Consider the following 20,672-nt stretch of genomic DNA (forward strand, 5'->3'; position numbering starts at 1 on the left):
GATATTCATCAGGAAAGTTGTCTTGTATGGCCGATTCATTCAGAACTTCTAATTCGAGATTTTCAAGACGAGAAAGATGATCAGCGGCGAGATTTTCTGCTCCTCTTTTATCTCGGATTTCAATATCAAACTCTTGTAAGAGTAAGATCCAACTGATTAATCTTGGTTTAGCATCTTGTTTTGAAAATAGGTATCTAAGAGCAGAATGGTCGGTATAGACCACCGTTTTTGCTAGAACGAGATATGATCGAAATTTGTCAAAAGCAAAGACAATAGCAAGGAGTTCTTTTTCAGTAGTTGTATAGTTCGTTTGTGCTCCTTGTAACGTCTTACTAGCATAATATATAGGTTGAAATCGTTTTTCAATCCTTTGTCCTAAAACGGCTCCCATTGCAAAATCACTTGCATCGCACATTAGTTCAAATGGTAGATTCCAATTTGGTGTTATCATGATCGGTGCATTAGTGAGTTTTTCTTTAAGAATATTAAAAGATTTGATACACTCATCTGAAAAGATGAATGGAGCATCCTTTTCTAGGAGTTTATTCATAGGAGTGGCAATTTTAGAAAAATCTTTTATGAAACGTCGGTAAAAACCGGCATGCCCTAGAAAACTCCTAACTCCTCTAACATTGGTGGGATGTGGAAGTTTAGCAATTACATCTACTTTAGCTCTATCCATTTCAATTCCTTCTTTTGAAATTTTATGTCCAAGAACGATGCCTTCTTTAACCATGAAATGGCATTTCTCCCAATTAAGTACTAAATTTGATTTTTCGCATCTAATTAGCATTCGTTCCAGATTAACTAGACATGATTTAAATGTATCACCGAAGACTGAAAAGTCATCCATGAAAACTTCCATGCATTCTTCTATCATGTCGTGAAAAATCGCCATCATACACCTTTGAAAGGTTGCAGGGGCGTTACAAAGTCCAAATGGCATGCGTTTGTAAGCAAAAGTACCATAAGGGCACGTGAATGTGGTTTTCTCTTGGTCCTCGGGTGCTATTGGAATTTGAAAATATCCGGAAAATCCATCTAGAAAACAATAGTAACTATTTCCGGCTAATCTTTCCAACATTTGATCTATGAAAGGTAAGGGAAAGTGATCTTTTCTGGTGGCGTCATTTAATTTTCTATAATCAATACATACACGCCATCCTGTTACAGTCCTAGTAGGAATAAGCTCATTTTTCTCATTTGTAATGACAGTCATGCCACCCTTCTTAGGTACGCATTGAACTGGGCTTACCCATGGACTATCAGAGATTGGATATATCAAACCTGCATCTAGCAGTTTAATAATCTCTTTCTTAACTACATCTTGCATATTAGGATTTAGTCTTCGTTGGCGTTGCACATACGTTTTATGACCTTCTTCCATAAGGATTTTATGTGTGCAATACGAAGGACTTATTCCTTTAATATCATGAATCTTCCATGCAATGGCTGGTTTATGAGCTTTCAACACAGAAATGAGTTGTGATTTCTCATTTTCAGTAAGAGAAGACGATATTATTACAGGTAATTCAGATTCACCATGTAAATAAGCGTATTCCAAATGGTTTGGAAGTGGCTTTAACTCTAATTTCGGAGGTTCTTCTATTGATGATTTATATCGATATCTGTCTTCTTCTTTTAGCATTTGAATTTCTTCTGTTGTTGGTTCATATCCATTAGCTATAAGTGTAGCTAACATTTCAGCTTCATCAATTGGTTCATTACCTTCTTCTAAAGAACATTCTCCTGTTCCTTGTAATTCTGGAAATTCTTCTAATAATTCTGCATGTGCATCTATAGTTTGAATATAATAACATGTATCATCTGCAGATTGTGGTTGTTGCATTGCTCTATCAACTGAAAAGGTAACACTCTCATCCTCTATACTTAGGGTCAGTTTCTTACCGAACACGTCTATCATTGCTTTAGCCGTGTTTAAGAATGGTCTTCCTAATATGAGAGGAACTTGAGAATCTTCTTCCATGTCCAAAACAACAAAATCTACTGGAAATACTAAAGTACCAACTTTAACTAGCATGTTCTCCATTATCCCTCTAGGATATTTTATTGATCTATCTGCTAGTTGTATGCTTATTCTTGTTGGTTTCAATTCTTCAAGGTCTAGTTTAGCGTATAGTGAATACGGCATTAGATTTATACTAGCACCTAAGTCTGCCAATGCTTCTATTGAACTAAGACTACCCAGAAAACATGGAATTGTGAAACTTCCTGGATCAGATAATTTTTCTGGTATCTTATTCAACAGCACTGCTGAACAATTAGCATTCATAGTAACAGCCGAGAGTTCTTCCATTTTCTTTCTATTTGAGATTAGATCTTTCAAGAATTTAGCATATCTAGGCATTCCTGAAATCACATCAATGAAAGGAAGATTTACATTTATCTGTTTAAACATATCCAAAAATTTGGATTGCTCGGCTTCAAGTTTCTCTTTCTTCATTTTACTCGGGTAAGGAAGTGGTGGTTGGTATGGTTTAACATAAGGTTTATCCTTAACTGTGTTATCTTCATTAACTTTTTCAACTACCGGTTCTTTTTCCTTATCTTGATCAGGTTGTGGTTCTTGTGGAGTAGGAATAGTTTCATCAGAAGTTACAGGTATTTCAGGTGGTTTAAGTGTTGTACCACTTCTTGTGGTAATAGCTTTAGCTGTTTCATTCCGGGGGTTAGCATTTGTATCGCTTGGTAGACTTCCCGGTTTTCTTTCACCTATTAACCTTGCTAGGTTACTTACTTCTTGTTCCAGATTTTGAATAGAAGCTTGTTGATTTCTAAATGCTTGAGCATTTTGTTCATTGGTTTGTTTCTGAGATGTGAAAAACTGTGTTTGAGTTTCAACTAGCTTCGTCATCATATCTTCTAAATTCGGCTTTTTATCATCGGTTTGTTGTGGTGGTTTGTTTTGAAAATTCGGTCTTTGCTGATTGTAAGTATTATTGGATACTTGTTGATTGCTAGGACCTTGTTGGTTGTTGTATGGAATATTTCGGTTATAATTCTGGTTTTGATTGTAAATCGGTCTTGGCGGTTGATAATTATTCTGATAATTATTTCCAGGCCTTTGGTTTATGTATGAAATATTCTCTCTTTGTTCCATTGTTAATTCAATACTGAGACAATCTTTTGTCAAATGTGGTCCTCCACACTGCTCACAACTAATTCGTATTGAGTGAATATCCTTAGTCATCTTTTCCATTCGTCTCTCCACAGCATCTATCTTTGCGGAAATGGAATCTAAGTCATGGCTAGAATCGGCTCTAGCTGCTTTAGATGATCTAACGATATCTTTTTCTTGGTGCCACTCATGTGAGTGGGAAGTAGTATTATCAATAATTTTGTAAGCATCAGTTTCGGTTTTCTTCATAATAGAACCACCAGCTGCTATATCTATGTCTTTTCTTGTAGTGATGTCGCATCCTCGGTAGAATATTTGTACTATTTGACAGGTGTCTAAACCATGTTGCGGACATCCTCTTAATAACTTTCCATATCTTGTCCACGCCTCATATAGAGTTTCATTTGGTTTCTGTGTGAACGTAACAATTTCTGCTTGAAGTCTTACGGATTTAGATGCAGGAAAGAATTGTTTAAGAAATTTGTCAATTAAAACGTCCCATGTATCAATCGCCCCTTCAGGTAACGATTCCAACCAATCTTTGGCTTCTCCCTTTAAAGTCCAGGGAAATAACATGAGATATATCTGTTCATCCTCCACTTCTCGTATTTTAAATAGTGTGCAGATCCTATTAAAGGTACGTAGATGTTCATTTGGATCTTCCTTCGGCGCACCACTAAATTGGCATTGATTAGTCACCATGTGTAGAATTTGTCCTTTGATTTCATAATCTGGCGCATTAATGTCTGGATGAGTAATTGCGTGACCTTGGCCAGTGCGTTTAGCTCTCATTCGGTCTTCCATACTTAAGGGTTCCAGATTCTCCATAATTGAATTTGTTGAATCGGTATCACTAGATGATTCTGATTTAATAGTTCGTTCCTCAACAATCTCTGTTTGAATGATTGGTGGCTCCGGAGGAAAGTTTAGTGGTTCAGGATCTACGAACCGTTCCTGAATATTTTCCGGATTCTCAATTGTGAGGTCGGGTTCAAAAAATGGATTATCGGAAATTTGAACTGAAGTACTTGGTTGACTAGATGACGATTCTAAAGAAAAATCAACGGCGGTTATATTTGTTAAACGATGTCTTGATCGAGTTACAGGTGGTGAACGTACAAAAGGTGATGAACGTCTTGCTCGGTGCATTCACTGAATATCCTATTAGTTTTAAAAAGGAAAGAAAAATTATAATAAGTTATCCAATTAATAGACTTTTCTGATTTTGCCCACGTTTCGAATAGCCAAAAGATGCAGCAGAGGGGCAGGATTCGTTTGGTCTCAATATAATTGAGGACTGTTTGGCTCCAATAACCCGGTCCACGTACAAATCCAACTATTACTACGATCCAGAAAATTTTGATGTCTATTAATTTAACCACTTAAAATAAATTTTCGTAATTTTAAGAAATTTAGATAAGAAGTAGAATAAAAATCTATGTCCTAAAACTAGAATAGCGAGAAATAAGAAAGAAAAAGAGTTCGTCGATAAAGGTCGAAAAAGAAAAATGGTTGAAAAATAAAAGGTGACGAAAAAAATAAAAGAAACTTATAAAAACTTAAAAATACTTGACTAACCTAACCTTATTACTACAACTAACTTAAAATTATAATCGCAAATTGAAATTACTAATTGGAATGATAATTGATACATAGTAAAAGGTCTAAAAATATTAAAGCTTACAGGAAAAACTAAATCCCAAATGGAAATAACTTAAAAAAGAAACTAAAACTTAAAAAGGCGTCGCAAAATTCTAAAGCACCTAATACTTAATCTAAGGAATAAGCACTTAAGAGAGTTTACGGCAAAGCCTAAAAATCTAAAGTTACTACGGAAAATACTATGTCTAAAAACTAAGTACGAACAATAAAAATATAAAAATTACGCTAAACGATTAAAAAGTACAAAATATTAAAAATATACAAAAAGTTGTAAAAAGTACAATTTTATAAAAATATTATTTTTATATTATTATTTTATAAAACTACTAATTTTACAATTTAATAAAACTAATTAATACTAAATACATAAATTAAATAAAAAGTAAAAGTAAAAATAAAACTAATAATAATAATAATAATAATTAGGTTTAAATAATAATTATAATTAATAATAAACCGTAATTAATGCTGAATTAGGGCTTCATGTTGCCTGTCAGATACCCTCCGCGAGTTGTGGTATTTAATAAAGAAAACCCCGCGAGTCGCGGGGTTCAGAAATTCAGATGACAGCTTATAATTTCAACGCGTTTTTTTTTTTTTTTATTTTCTGTTTTCTGTTTTTTTTCTATATATAAAAGATGTTTTAATAAAACTTATATTTTTATAAATTAAAATAAAGAAACTTATAAAACTTAAATATTTAACAAAATCTTTAAAAATACTTATATTTTTGTTTTTCTTTTTATATTTTCGAATATTTAAAACGTATTTTTACAAAAACGACTTTTTAATAAAAGTAAACTAAAAATCTTTTTTTTTTTTCTATTAGCGTTGCGCTTCCGGCTTTTAAGATAGTTCCCCGGCAGCGGTGCCAAAAATACTTGATGTCGTACGAGGTGTATATAAAATAGTTTATATTTTACTAGGAAAAACTATTAAATACGATACAATTTCACACAAGATATTTATTTATTTATAGAATGGATATACTTAAACCTTGCTACAACACTTATAGGCAGTGTACCTAATCGTACAGTAGTGTAGTTTTTAGTAAGTCCGGTTCGTTCCACAGGGAAATCTTTAAACAAAGCTCAACGCTATATTAGTTTACTTTTATAAAAATACAAACATATATATAAGTAATATTATTATTATAAAGGGGGGTTTTTACCGTTTAATGACCGGTTTGTCGATTTTAAGACTTTAGTCGTAGTTAAAACCTAATGTAAAATATAAAATAAATACAAGACTTAAATTAAAGCGTAAAGTAAATAACGATAATGAAATTGCGAATAATAAAAGTGCGATAAAATAAACTTACGATAATTAAAAGTGCGATTAAATAACAATAAATAAAAGTGCGATAATTAGAAGTGCAATTAAATATAAAATAAAGGAAATTAAATATGAAATAAAAGAATTATGCTTATTTAAACTTCCGTAATCATGATGTTTGACGTGTTGATTTTAGTTTTATGCCCATGGGTTAATTGTCCTTTGTCCTGGATTATTTAATATGGCCGTCTGGTTTTTGTCCATAACAGTCCATCAGTCATAAATATAAAGTGCGAGTGTCCTCATCAAATTATTCTTATACCCGAAGTTAAATATTCCAACTAATTGGGGATTCGAATTGTAACAAGGTTTTAATACTTTGTTTAATGAATATACCAGGTTATCGACTGCGTGTAAACCAAGGTTTTACTACTTTGTTAACAATTACACCAATTACCCTTGAATGTAATTTCACCCCTGTTTTAATTATTCTAGTGGCTATTAATCCATTCCCGTGTCCGGTTAAATGAACGATTATTCGTACATATAAATACCCCGCCCATCGTGTCCGATCGAGTGTATATGGTAATTTATAGGGACGCCCAATTGTAAATCTTTATATTAACATTAACAAACTTTCATTTAGTTAAACAAATATAAAGCCCATTAATAGCCCATAGTCTAATTTCCACAAGTGTCGTTCTTTTGTCCAAACCCCAATTATGGTACAAAGCCCAATTACCCAATTTTAGTAATTAGCCCAACATCATGATTACTTCGTTTTAAATAAGCATAATAATAACTTAGCTACGAGACATTAATGTAAAAAGGTTGAACATAACTTACAATGATTAAAAATAGCGTAGCGTTACACGGACAGAATTTCGACTTACACCCTTACAACATTCGCTAACATACCCTTATTATTAGAATTATAATTAAAATTAAAATTAAAATATAAATTATATATATATATATCGTATATATGAGAGAAGAGAGAAAATAGAATATGAAATTTTGATCAGAATTCGGTTTGCTTTATAGGGATTTTTGATTTTTGGGGCTCCGCGACTCGCGGCAAAATCCTCTTCAAACTCCGCGAGTCGCGGAGAATGTATTTACAGCTCACACCCTTGGAGTTTCTCTGCCGACGGTTTTATAATATATATATATAATATATATATAATTAATATAATTAATTATATATTATATTATATTTATATGCATAGTTAACTTGTAATTTTTAGTCCGTTGCGTCGAGCGTTAAGAGTTGACTCTGGTCTCGGTTCCGGATTTTCGAACGTCCTTGCGTACAATTTTATATTTTGTACTTTGCGTTTTGAATCTTGTACTCTTGTAATTTCGAGACGTTTCTTATCAATAATTGGAACCTTTTTGATTGTCTTTTGTACTTTTGAGCTTTTTGGTCGTTTGCGTCTTCAATTCGTCGAATCTGTCTTTTGTCTTCACCTTTTATTATTTAAACGAATATTACTTGTAAATAGAACAATTGCAACTAAAAGCTTGTCTTTCTTGAGGAATAATGCTATGAAATATATGTTCGTTTTTAGCATTATCAAAAATGTACCACGATCTCAAGAAGTTTTATTGGTGGCCTAATATGAAGACAGAAATTGCTACTTATGTAAGCAAATGTTTGACGTGTGCAAAGGTCAAAGCTGAGCACCAAAAGCCGTCAGGATTACTGCAACAACCAGAAATTCCGCAGTGAAAATGGGAAAGAATAACTATGGATTTCATTATGAAATTTCCAAGGACTGTAAGTAGTCATGATACTATTTGGGTGATAGTTGATCGTCTAACTAAATCAGCTCACTTTCTACCAATAAAGGAGACAGACAGTATGGAGAAATTAGCACGCCTATATTTGAAGGAAGTAGTTTCTAGGCATGGTGTACCCATCTCTATCATATCTGATCGCGACACCCGATTCACATCACGTTTCTGGCAGTCATTACAAAAAGCATTGGGAACTCGATTAGATATGAGCACCGCTTATCACCCACAGACAGATGGTCAAAGTGAAAGAACAATACAAACATTGGAAGACATGTTACGGGCATGCGTGATTGACTTTGGAACCAGTTGGGATCGACACTTACCGTTGGCAGAATTTTCATACAATAACAGCTATCATACGAGCATCAACGCAGCGCCATTTGAAGCACTTTATGGTAGAAAGTGCAGATCTCCTATATGTTGGAGTGAAGTAGGAGAAAGACAACTTACTGGACCAGAAATTATTCACGAAACCACCGAAAAGATCATTCAAATACCACAACGATTGAAAACGGCCATGAGTCGCCAAAAGAGTTATGCTGATGTAAGAAGAAAACCGCTAGAATTTCAAGTGGGCGACAAAGTCATGTTGAAAGTGTCACCCTGGAAAGGCGTTGTACGATTCGGTAAACGAGGAAAGCTAAGTCCTAGGTACGTAGGACCCTTTGAAATCACCGAAAGAATTGGAATAGTTGCTTATCGATTAAAGCTACCGCAAGAACTTAGTAGTGTTCACAACACATTTCACGTGTCAAATTTGAAGAAATGTTTAGCTGAAGAGGATGTCGTAATTCCTCTTGACGAAATACGAATCAATGATAAACTCCATTTTATCGAAGAACCTGTTGAAATCATGGACCGTGAGGTCAAACAATTAAAACAAAGCAAAATTCCGATAGTTAGGGTTCGTTGGAACGCAAGACGAGGACCCGAGTTTACTTGGGAACGTGAAGATCAGATGAAGCAAAAGTATCCACATTTTTTCACTGATATCGCTCATGAAACAGGTACTACTCAAAATTTCGGGACGAAATTTTCTTTAAGGGGGAGGTACTGTGATGACCCGAAAATTTTTGACTTATTTAAACCAATTCTCTATACGATTTATTATTTTAACACGCTAAACAAAGTCTGTTAGATTGAGTCTCAAAATTTTAGAACTGTTTCATATATACAATTACCTTTGATTACTCTCGACGATTCATGAACAATTATATGTATGTATATATATATGTACAAGTAAAAATGACTTTCCTACAGTAAAACCCTATTTGCTACAGTAAAAATTACTTTGCTACAGTAAAACACAATTTGCTACAGTAAAACACTATTTGCTACAGTGAAACCGTATTTTGCTACAGTGCTACAGTGAAACCGTATTTTGCTACAGTACTACAGTAAAAATTGCTGAAGTGATTTGCTATAGTGATTTGCTACCGTGAAAACGAATTTGCTACAGTGATTTGCTACAGTGAAACACTATTTGCTACAGTAAAATACTATTTGCTACAGTAAACCGCTATTTCTGCAGTAAACACTATTTGCTACAGTGCCACTATTTGATGTCGACGAACTAACAAACAAAAACAGAAAAGGCGGCCATGCGATCGCATGGCAAAAACACTGAAAACTCATGCGATCGCATGAGCTACAGTAAATCGAAAAGTACTATAAAAGGTCAGTTTTGCTCGACGAAATTTTTATAATTATTTCTGTAATTTAAATTTTAATTTATAATTATAATTATAATTTAAGTTTAATAATAATAAAGTATATTCGAGGGTGTTTTAATTCGGGTTTCAAACCGCTTTAAGCTAAGGAAATATTGGGTATTGTTCGGGGTATTGTTCTTGAATCCAAGGCCAACCATACAGTCGTCTACCATCATTACGTCTACGCAATTTGCCAACAATATTGAGTCTCAATATTGAACTGTGAGTTATAGATCCCTTTTTAAATACTTTAAATATTTTTGGGCTGAGAATACATGCAATTTATTTTAAACGCGATAAGACACAAGTACATACTAAATTCTACACTGAGTTAAACCGGAAATCCCTTAGCTTTGGTAACTAGTAGCTGCCAGTACATAGGATATGGACTGGTGGGCGCGAATAATTGTATATGGATCCATAGGGCTTGACATCCCCGTCCGAGCTAGAGCGCTAGCCTTTTAACGGACGTATGTTATTTGAGTTTAAGACACGTTGGTTTGCGTGTATTAAAACGAATGGGGTAATTATCACTATAGCGTTAAGTTTAGTTACCAGGGTGCTCTGTTACGTAGAATCTATTGATAAACTTTTGATGAAATCTTGTGGTCTATCTTTATACATGTTTATGACTCGAGCAATTAAACCTATAACTCACCAACATTCGTGTTGACTTTTTAGCATGTTTTATTCTCAGGTCCTTAGAATGCTTCCACTGTGATGTGCTTGTTTCCTGCATGGAGTCTCTCATGCTTTGTACAAAGTTTATTGCATTCAAAATAAAACTGCGTTGTGTAATAAATAATTGGACTGTGATGTCAACCTGTAAATTAAAGACTTATGTATTTCGGGGTTTTGCTTATACCTAAGCACTCGCCCACATGTTTATAACTTTCTATGTTTAGAAAGTCACTTATTTTAATGAATGCAATATTTTATCAAAACGTATCATATAGAGGTCAAAACCTCACTGTGGAATCAATGATTAACGTGCCGCGTCAATAGCAATTTTGACGGGTCGTTACAGTTTGTGACGACCCGTCCTTATCCCCCTGGATGAAGTCATCAACATTTGGTCCCATTGCGATGATCGACTTCAAGTAATGTCTTTAAAATGAGCAAATGCACAGCGGAAGACTTAATTCGTACCTGAGAATAAACATGCTTAAAAGTGTCAACCAAAAGGTTGGTGAGTTCATAGGTTTATCATAACAATCATTTTAATATATTAATAGACCACAAGATTTCCGTTTATAAATATATGTACACTCGCAAGTGTATAAAAGTATTCTATAAGTTGTAGTCACCCGATAACAAGCCTTAACGTTCATGTTTTACCCTCTGAAGTACACCAGATCAGGTGTGTTTAAAATAACCTCGAAGTACTAAAGCATCCCATAGTCAGGATGGGGTTTGTCAGGCCCAATAGATCTATCTTTAGGATTCGTGCCTACCGTACATAGACAAGTAGTTTAATGTTACCAAGCTAAGGGTATATTTCTGGTTTAAACCCACGTAGAATTAGTTTTAGTACTTGTGCCTATTTCGTAAAACATTTATAAAAACAGCGCATGTATTCCCAGTCCCAAAAATATATATAAAAGGGAGCAAATGAAGCTCACCATACTGTATTTTGTAGTAAAAATACATATGACGTCATTTAACAAATGTATGGTTGACTTCGGACTGACGAACCTATATCATTTATATATATATATATATATTAACACATATGATGAATTTCAAATAATTCCATCTACTAATTATATAGTAATTATATATATATTTAGTGTTGTAGTTTATATATATAATTTGTACTAAATTCCAATATATATATATATATATATATATATATATATATATATATATATATATATATATTTTATTTATATTTTATATCTTATGTTATATATATGTATGTATTTTGTATATATATGTAATAAAAATGTTAATATTTTTCAATATATAATTAATATAATCATAGTATAAGTATATTTTTATATACAAAATATATATATATATATATATATATATATATATTTTTATAATATAATAATAATACTAATGATAATGAAATTTTAAATAAAAATATTTTAACTAATGAAAATTTTATTAATAATGATACCCTTGATAATACTAAAAATTTTAATGAAAATAAAAATGTATTATAAAAATAATAATTTCAAAAATAATGGTTCTTTTAATAATAGTAATACTAATAATATTAATAATAATAATAATAATAATAATAATAATAATAATAACAAAACTAATAAAACTACCTTTAAAAGTATTTCCAAAAATGAATACCCTAGACAGGGCTTGAACCCGCGACCTCCCGCTCACCCGTCAACACCCTTAACCATTGAACTGTTTACATCTTTCTGATTTATAGCCCGAATTATATCATATAACCTATATATCTCGGACCAACTATTCAAACCATATCCGGCCCACTAGCAATTTGACGAGTCCAACCCATGAAATCGGTCCACAAGTCCATTTGTAGAGTCCTAAATTAGTTTATCCTGGATGACTTGTGTTATTATTATTTATTTATTATTTATTTTTATTTTTAATGGGAAAAGGCAACTAAACAACAAGTGGTCATCTTCTTTACAGCTCATCCTTATGAACATACAATATTCCATATTCATATCATCGAAATTCATTTGTTTACATAACTCTATGCACCAAAATTTTCCACTAACTCAATAAAGCCACCCACTAGTGTTGTCACTTATGTAATTTGTAGTGGTCCTACCAAGTACTCACTTGAAATCATAAATTTCCCCCATATATGTGAACATATGTACGGTTATATAATGAAATAGAAAGAGAAAGAAAACAAAGAAATATAAGCATCAATAGGAGTATAGCAGCATATCGAGCAGTTGATGGTTTTATTGAAGGTGTTTGGTTTAATCTAAAACAGTAATTGAGACATCATAAGGGTTTTGGTGATGGTTGAGTTGTGGTGGATCGATAGTGGTTGCTCGTGGGTAATTATGTACTTGTATCGAAACAGAAGTAGACACAGAAAGTATACGCAGCTATAGCTGCCATGAATGGGCTGTTTTAAATGGCTGTATAACAGTGAAGAAACAAAATAAAAATAATATAGAAGAGAGATAGTTATAGGGAAAGAGAGGTTGGTTACCGGCGGTTATGGAGTGAATTATGGTGACGGATAAGGTGGCCGTGGGGTGGCGAATGGTGGAAGGAGTAACAACCTAATTTGCAGTAGCAACAACGATAATTTTATTGCAGCGATGGTATTTGATGAAAGCTCAAGGTGGCGTTTTGGGTCTTTTAAATCAAAATGCAGAAACGTTGAAGTAGAAGGTGGTTGTGATTATATGTGTTTTTATTGACATGTATGAATATGTATGATTATATATAGTCAGATAGGTATAGAGAAACAGAAGATGGTGGTCTATTGTTGATCACGGGTGGTAATTGGTTTCGCTAAGAATGGTGATGGTTTCACGATGGGTTAAGTGCTTGAGTTCTTGGGTTCTTGATTACTAACGAGAATCGTACTAGTAAATGGGTGAGGATTTGGTTTGAACACGTTATGATTATAGTGGTATTGTGGAGTGATCAAGTGGTTATGGGTTGTAGCTGATGGTTATCGATGGTTCTTGATCTTTGGGTCGTGGGTTATGACTATCAAGGGAGAGTTTGTATGTTGTGAATATTTAGCAGTTGATGTAAAAGGAAAACATGAGAGAGTTAAAGAAAGAAATGGGTTGATTAGCTTCAAGAGAAAAGGAGGAAGAAAGAATGTGGGACGGATGTATAATGCATATATGTATATAAATAAGTTTGATGGTGGGAACAACACATAACACAGTAACTTTATCAATCAATTAAACTCTCGCTCAACATAAATTCGTAATATAATAATATTAATATTAATAATTAATAATATAATAGTAATTCACAATCATGTGAATGTAAAATGAAATTTAAGTCGTAAAGCGCACAGTGATTAATAGTAATCTAAATTACATCTCGTGATGTTTACTTGTTTGTATACTACCGGCAGTTGAGTCCCCGTTGTTAATTAGTGACGGATAAAAGTCTTCGGAAAAATTCCAAAATTTTAAATTAAGTATCTTTATTTATCTAGGTCATTATGGTATAAAATTTGGTCATTAACTATTAGATAAACATAACATTAATTATTTAATCCCAACCCCTAGTAAAATATGCTAAATGTAAAAAATTAACAATTAGCTCCTAAATATATTTTTAATAAGCCTGTAATTTTCGAATCACCGTTTATTTAAAAAAACATATATATATATATATATATATATATATATATATATATATATATATATATATATATATATATATATATATATATATATATATATATATATATATAACTTCATTTTAAATTACACACATTTATTTTTGTATCTTATATGATATATTTAATCCCCATGTTTAAATTATATTCTAGAATTTAAATTTATTACATATACTTACATATATATAAATACATGTTTATTTGCAACAATTGTTCGTGAATCGTCGGGATTAGACAAAGCTCAATTGAATCCATCTAAACAGTTCAAAAATTTTGAGACTCAACCTAACAGACTTTGCATAAAATACTATCTCATATCGAGAGTTTGGTTTAAAATTAGTCGAAATTTTCCGGGTCGTTACAGTACCCACCCGTTAAAGAAATTTCGTCCCCGAAATTTGAGTGAGGTCGTCATGGCTAACAATAAAAATGTTTTCATGACGAATATGAGTTGATAAATAGAGTTTTATCCTTATTGATTAATATAGATAAAACGATTCGATCATGTGAAGCGTACAAGTGAAGCTATCACAAAAGATTGAGATAGAGATTTAACTTTTGACGTAGTCACGGTTGATTTCCGAAATTCAAGGAAATTAAGGAAATCTTCTAATCAGGAAGAAAATGAAATAGCACGATTTATTAGCAAAATGTTGGAATTACGGAAGAACAGAAATATCAAGGAAATATTTCCGTGATATGCTTAGAAATTAAATAGAATGAAAGAGTCGTGTAACATGGCACATGATGAAGGTAAGATCTGTGAACCATCATCACGTTTCATTAGAAATTTAGCATGACTTACTGTAATATAACCACGTTGGCCCGACGTCATTATATTATACTAACTCATGCTTTAATTCCCTACACTTCTACAAGAATCATCCATAATTTAAACTCAAATTTTATAGAAGGATAGAAACTAAAACAGTTTCTTTTATGAGGTAACATAGATAGCATGAGAAGATGGATAATTTCGGACGAAGATATTTATGAAGATATCTTCAGAAATATTGAAGATATTTATGACGATATTTTGGAATTCCTAAATTCGAAGGTTGATGAAGAAAAATTTTCCGCAAGATTTTAACATGACTTCGGAGCAAGATATTCTCTAAAGATTTCAGCAGGCATTGAATTATTTGGATTCTTTGAATATAGGGTTTAGTCTTTGTATTTGTCCTTGGTTTCCTTCATGGTGTGCTTAATCCGATTTTTAGTACCAAATTTTCTATCGAACGTTCCTAACACTTCCTTCTTTATCATCAACTTTTGGCCATTAAGACCATCTACAACATGCTGCTTCGTCAACATTTTCAAAGTTAACGGATCTGGGTCATCGGTTATCAAACCGAGGTGGTTTTAGGAGATTTGTGTTTTTAGATGGTTAAACGCTGATGGTAATATCGTGGAATATAAAAGGTTCCCCAGTAACAATAAAGAGTACGCATATATATCAAGGTTATAGTAAGATTGTATCGAATGAAAATTCGAAGTTGATTTGCTGGAACTGTGACAAAATTTGGCTAATCTGGAAAGGAATTGCAAAGTGATTTATGGTAGTAACATCGCCAAAGCAGCTAGCGCATATACATGTTAAACCTTTACTCAGGTTCCAAGAGTTTTTCAGGTGCATAACTATATGCATCAATCTCTTCTTCCGTAGATGAAGTGCGGCTGGTTCATTCTCTCAATCGAGGTGTTTTCAAGAATCATGAAAGGTTTGAACATGGATTGGAATCATCAAGATTCAAATGAGGTTTAAGATGAAATCAAGTGGAAAACTTGAAGAATTATTTAGTTTCATATGTTATAATCAATATTTTAATTCATTTTAATTGTCCAATATTATTAGTCCACAGTCGATAGTCCACAGTTGACAGTCTAATAATTCATATATAGTTTAATATATAATATTTGAATTAATTAATACGTATCGTGACCCGTGTACATGTCTCAGACTTGATCATAACTCAAACTATATATATTATTGTAGAATCAGCCTCAACCCTGTATAGCTAACTCCAGCATTACTGCATATAGAGTGTCTATGGTTATTCCAAATAATATATATAGATGCGTCGATATGATATGTCAAAACCTTGTATACGTGTCCTGATATTTAAAGTGCGTAAAAATAAATAACAGAAATTAAATGACGATACATAAAATTGCGAGAATGTAAATTGCGATAATTAAATTGCGATAAATAAAATGTAGTCAGTTAGCTAGGAACAATTAGCTAGGAACAGTTAGCATGGATTCTTAACAAAATTTCTCATAGTTAATTTGTTTGTTTCTAACAAATTTTATTTTGTCAAATGTTTTCTTCATTATGCCACTTGTTGGATTCTGATAAATCAAAATTCAAATATGAAATTGGATGAAAATGGTTATTCTGTGGTGAACGGATTTGTATATCGGTGGATGTAAGTAGGATGGTAAACGACTTTTGAATCAGCTTCGAAAAATGTACAGTGTAACTTATTAATGTGAAATCTAAATATTTCTAGGGTATTACCTACCCGTTAAAATATTTTCACCATTAACAGTTTGTACAAGAGAAATTTTAATTACAATCTTTATGAAAATATATACATATATATTTTCTTCAGATATAATCATGGACTTAATGAGTTAATGTGATATTAATTTCATTTAGTTTTCGGTTAGAACTAGAATAGCTAATCTCTAAGACTTTAGAGATTACATAATCGCCATGTTCTGTGAAGATAAATGATATAGAACGATTCGTAGAACGAAAATTAATCGATGTAGAACAAGGTGTAAAACGAAGATTATGCTCGAGGTACAGAATGAGATGTTGAGGCATGGTTTGTTGATGATACTGGTGCTGTTGCTGATGGTACTGTTAGTACCGGTGATGTGGTTGAAGCTGGTAAATCTTGCACCATATTCTCCAAATTTATTAATCGAGTGCGAAGCTTGTTGACTTCTTCCATTACTCCAAGATGATTGTCGGTCGGAACGAACGGATGAATAAGGTTTAGAATTTTAGATAGAATATAATCATGGCGAGATATTCGGGAAATGAGTGAGAAAATAGTATCTCGAACAGGTTCGCCGGTAAGTGCTTCAGGTTCACCGCCAAGAGGTGAATTTGGTTGATGGAAAGGATCACCTTCTTTTTGTCTCCAATGATTAAGTAGGCTACGAACCCATCAGATGAATTGGTTGATTCATTCTGGTGACACTGCTTTCGGAGCTTAGGTGAAACTCCATATCGGAATAGTTGTCGGGTTCCGAAGAACTTGATCTAGTGACGAGTTCCATTTCGTACGATTGAATAAAGGATTTTTGATATAAAATGAGTTCCGGCTATTGGATGGTATTCTAATTACATAGAATATCTATATATATAGAACAAAGGATTTCGTAGATTACGGAGAGATTTATAGAATATGTCAGGCAAAGTTTTACAGTAACAGATACGCTAAGATATGAGTTTTGTCTATACACTAATCATGCAGTCAATGCAGTAAGATGTGTCTACACTAAGAATAATGAGCAGGTAATTTTCTAAGGATGATAAGCAGGTAATTTTCGACATGAAACGATAAGCAAAACTTTTGACATGCAGACACGGTCGAAGTCCAGACTCACTAATGCATCTAAACAACTATTAGTTAGACACACTAATGCAAGACCTGGTTCGCTAAGACCACCGCTCTGATACCACATGTAACGACCCGTCCTTATCCCCCTGGACGAAATCATCAACATCTGGTCCCATTGCGATGATCGACTCCAAGTAATGTCTTTAAAATGAGCAAATGCACAGCGGAAGACTTAATTTGTATGTAAGAATAAACATGCTTAAAAGTGTCAACCAAAAGGTTGGTGAGTTCATAGGTTTATCATAACAATCATTTTAATATATTAATAGACCACAAGATTTCCGTTTATAAATATATGTACACTCGCAAGTGTATAAAAGTATTCTATAAGTTGTAGTCACCCGGTAACAAGCCTTAACGTTCATGTTTTACCCTCTGAAGTACACCAGATCAGGTGTGTTTAAAATAACCTCGAAGTACTAAAGCATCCCATAGTCAGGATGGGGTTTGTCAGGCCCAATAGATCTATCTTTAGGATTCGCGCCTACCGTACATAGACAAGTAGTTTAATGTTACCAAGCTAAGGGTATATTTCTGGTTTAAACCCACGTAGAATTAGTTTTAGTACTTGTGCCTATTTCGTAAAACATTTATAAAAACAGCGCATGTATTCCCAGTCCCAAAAATATATATAAAAGAGAGCAAATGAAACTCACCATACTGTATTTTGTAGTAAAAATACATATGACGTCATTTAACAAATGTTGGGTTGACTTCGGACTGACGAACCTATATCATTTATATATATATATATATTAACACATATGATGAATTTCAAATAATTCCATCTACTAATTATATAGTAATTATATATATATTTAGTGTTGTAGTTTATATATATAATTTGTACTAAATTCCAATATATATATATATATATATATATATATATATATATATATATATATATATATATATATATATATATATATTATTTATATTTTATATCTTATGTTATATATATGTATGTATTTTGTATATATATGTAATAAAAATGTTAATATTTTTCAATATATAATTAATATAATCATAGTATAAGTATATTTTTATATACAAAATATATATATATATATTTTTTTTATAATATAATAATAATACTAATGATAATGAAATTTTAAATAAAAATATTTTAACTAATGAAAATTTTATTAATAATGATACCCTTGATAATACTAAAAATTTTAATGAAAATAAAAATGTATTATAAAAATAATAATTTCAAAAATAATGGTTCTTTTAATAATAGTAATACTAATAATATTAATAATAATAATAATAATAATAATAATAATAATAATAATAATAATAATAATAATAACAAAACTAATAAAACTACCTTTAAAAGTATTTCCAAAAATGAATACCCTAGACAGGGCTTGAACCCGCGACCTCCCGCTCACCCGTCAACACCCTTAACCATTGAACTGTTTACATCTTTCTGATTTATAGCCCGAATTATATCATATAACCTATATATCTCGGCCCAACTATTCAAACCATATCCGGCCCACTAGCAATTTGACGAGTCCAACCCATGAAATCGGTCCACAAGTCCATTTGTAGAGTCCTAAATTAGTTTATCCTGGATGACTTGTGTTATTATTATTTATTTATTATTTATTTTTATTTTTAATGGGAAAAGGCAACTAAACAACAAGTGGTCATCTTCTTTACAGCTCATCCTTATGAACATACAATATTCCATATTCATATCATCGAAATTCATTTGTTTACATAACTCTATGCACCGAAATTTTCCACTAACTCAATAAAGCCACCCACTAGTGTTGTCACTTATGTAATTTGTAGTGGTCCTACCAAGTACTCACTTGAAATCATAAATTTCCCCCATATATGTGAACATATGTACGGTTATATAATGAAATAGAAAGAGAAAGAAAACAAAGAAATATAAGCATCAATAGGAGTATAGCAGCATATCGAGCAGTTGATGGTTTTATTGAAGGTGTTTGGTTTAATCCAAAACAGTAATTGAGACGTCATTAGGGTTTTGGTGATGGTTGAGTTGTGGTGGATCGATAGTGGTTGCTCGTGGGTAATTATGTACTTGTATCGAAACAGAAGTAGACACAGAAAGTATACGCAGCTATAGCTGCCATGAAAGGGCTGTTTTAAATGGCTGTAGAACAGTGAAGAAACAAAATAAAAATAATATAGAAGAGAGATAGTTATAGGGAAAGAGAGGTTGGTTACCGGCTGTTATGGAGTGAATTATGGTGACGGATAAGGTGGCCGTAGGGTGGCGAATGGTGGAAGGAGTAACAACCTAATTTGCAGTAGCAACAACGAAAATTTTATTGCAGCGATGGTATTTGATGAAAGCTCAAGGTGGCGTTTTGGGTCTTTTAAATCAAAATGCAGAAACGTAGAAGTAGAAGGTGGTTGTGATTATATGTGTTTTTATTGACATGTATGAATATATATGATTATATATAGTCAGATAGGTATAGAGAAACAGAAGATGGTGGTCTATTGTTGATCACGGGTGGTAATTGGTTTCGCTAAGAATGGTGATGGTTTCACGATGGGTTAAGTGCTTGGGTTCTTGGGTTCTTGATTACTAACGAGAATCGTACTAGTAAATGGGTGAGGATTTGGTTTGAACACGTTATGATTATAGTGGTATTGTGGAGTGATCAAGTGGTTATGGGTTGTAGCTGATGGTTATCGATGGTTCTTGATCTTTGGGTCGTGGGTTATGACTATCAAGGGAGAGTTTGTATGTTGTGAATATTTAGCAGTTGATGTAAAAGGAAAACATGAGAGAGTTAAAGAAAGAAATGGGTTGATTAGCTTCAAGAGAAAAGGAGGAAGAAAGAATGTGGGACGGATGTATAATGCATATATGTATATAAATAAGTTTGATGGTGGGAACAACACATAACACAGTAACTTTATCAATCAATTAAACTCTCGCTAAACATAAATTCGTAATATAATAATATTAATATTAATAATTAATAATATAATAGTAATTCACAATCATGTGAATGTAAAATGAAATTTAAGTCGTAAAGCGCACAGTGATTAATAGTAATCTAAATTACATCTCGTGATGTTTACTTGTTTGTATACTACCGGCAGTTGAGTCCCCGTTGTTAATTAGT

This window comes from Rutidosis leptorrhynchoides, chromosome 6, assembly GCF_046630445.1.
Source record: "Rutidosis leptorrhynchoides isolate AG116_Rl617_1_P2 chromosome 6, CSIRO_AGI_Rlap_v1, whole genome shotgun sequence".
In the NCBI taxonomy this organism is placed as follows: domain Eukaryota; kingdom Viridiplantae; phylum Streptophyta; class Magnoliopsida; order Asterales; family Asteraceae; genus Rutidosis; species Rutidosis leptorrhynchoides.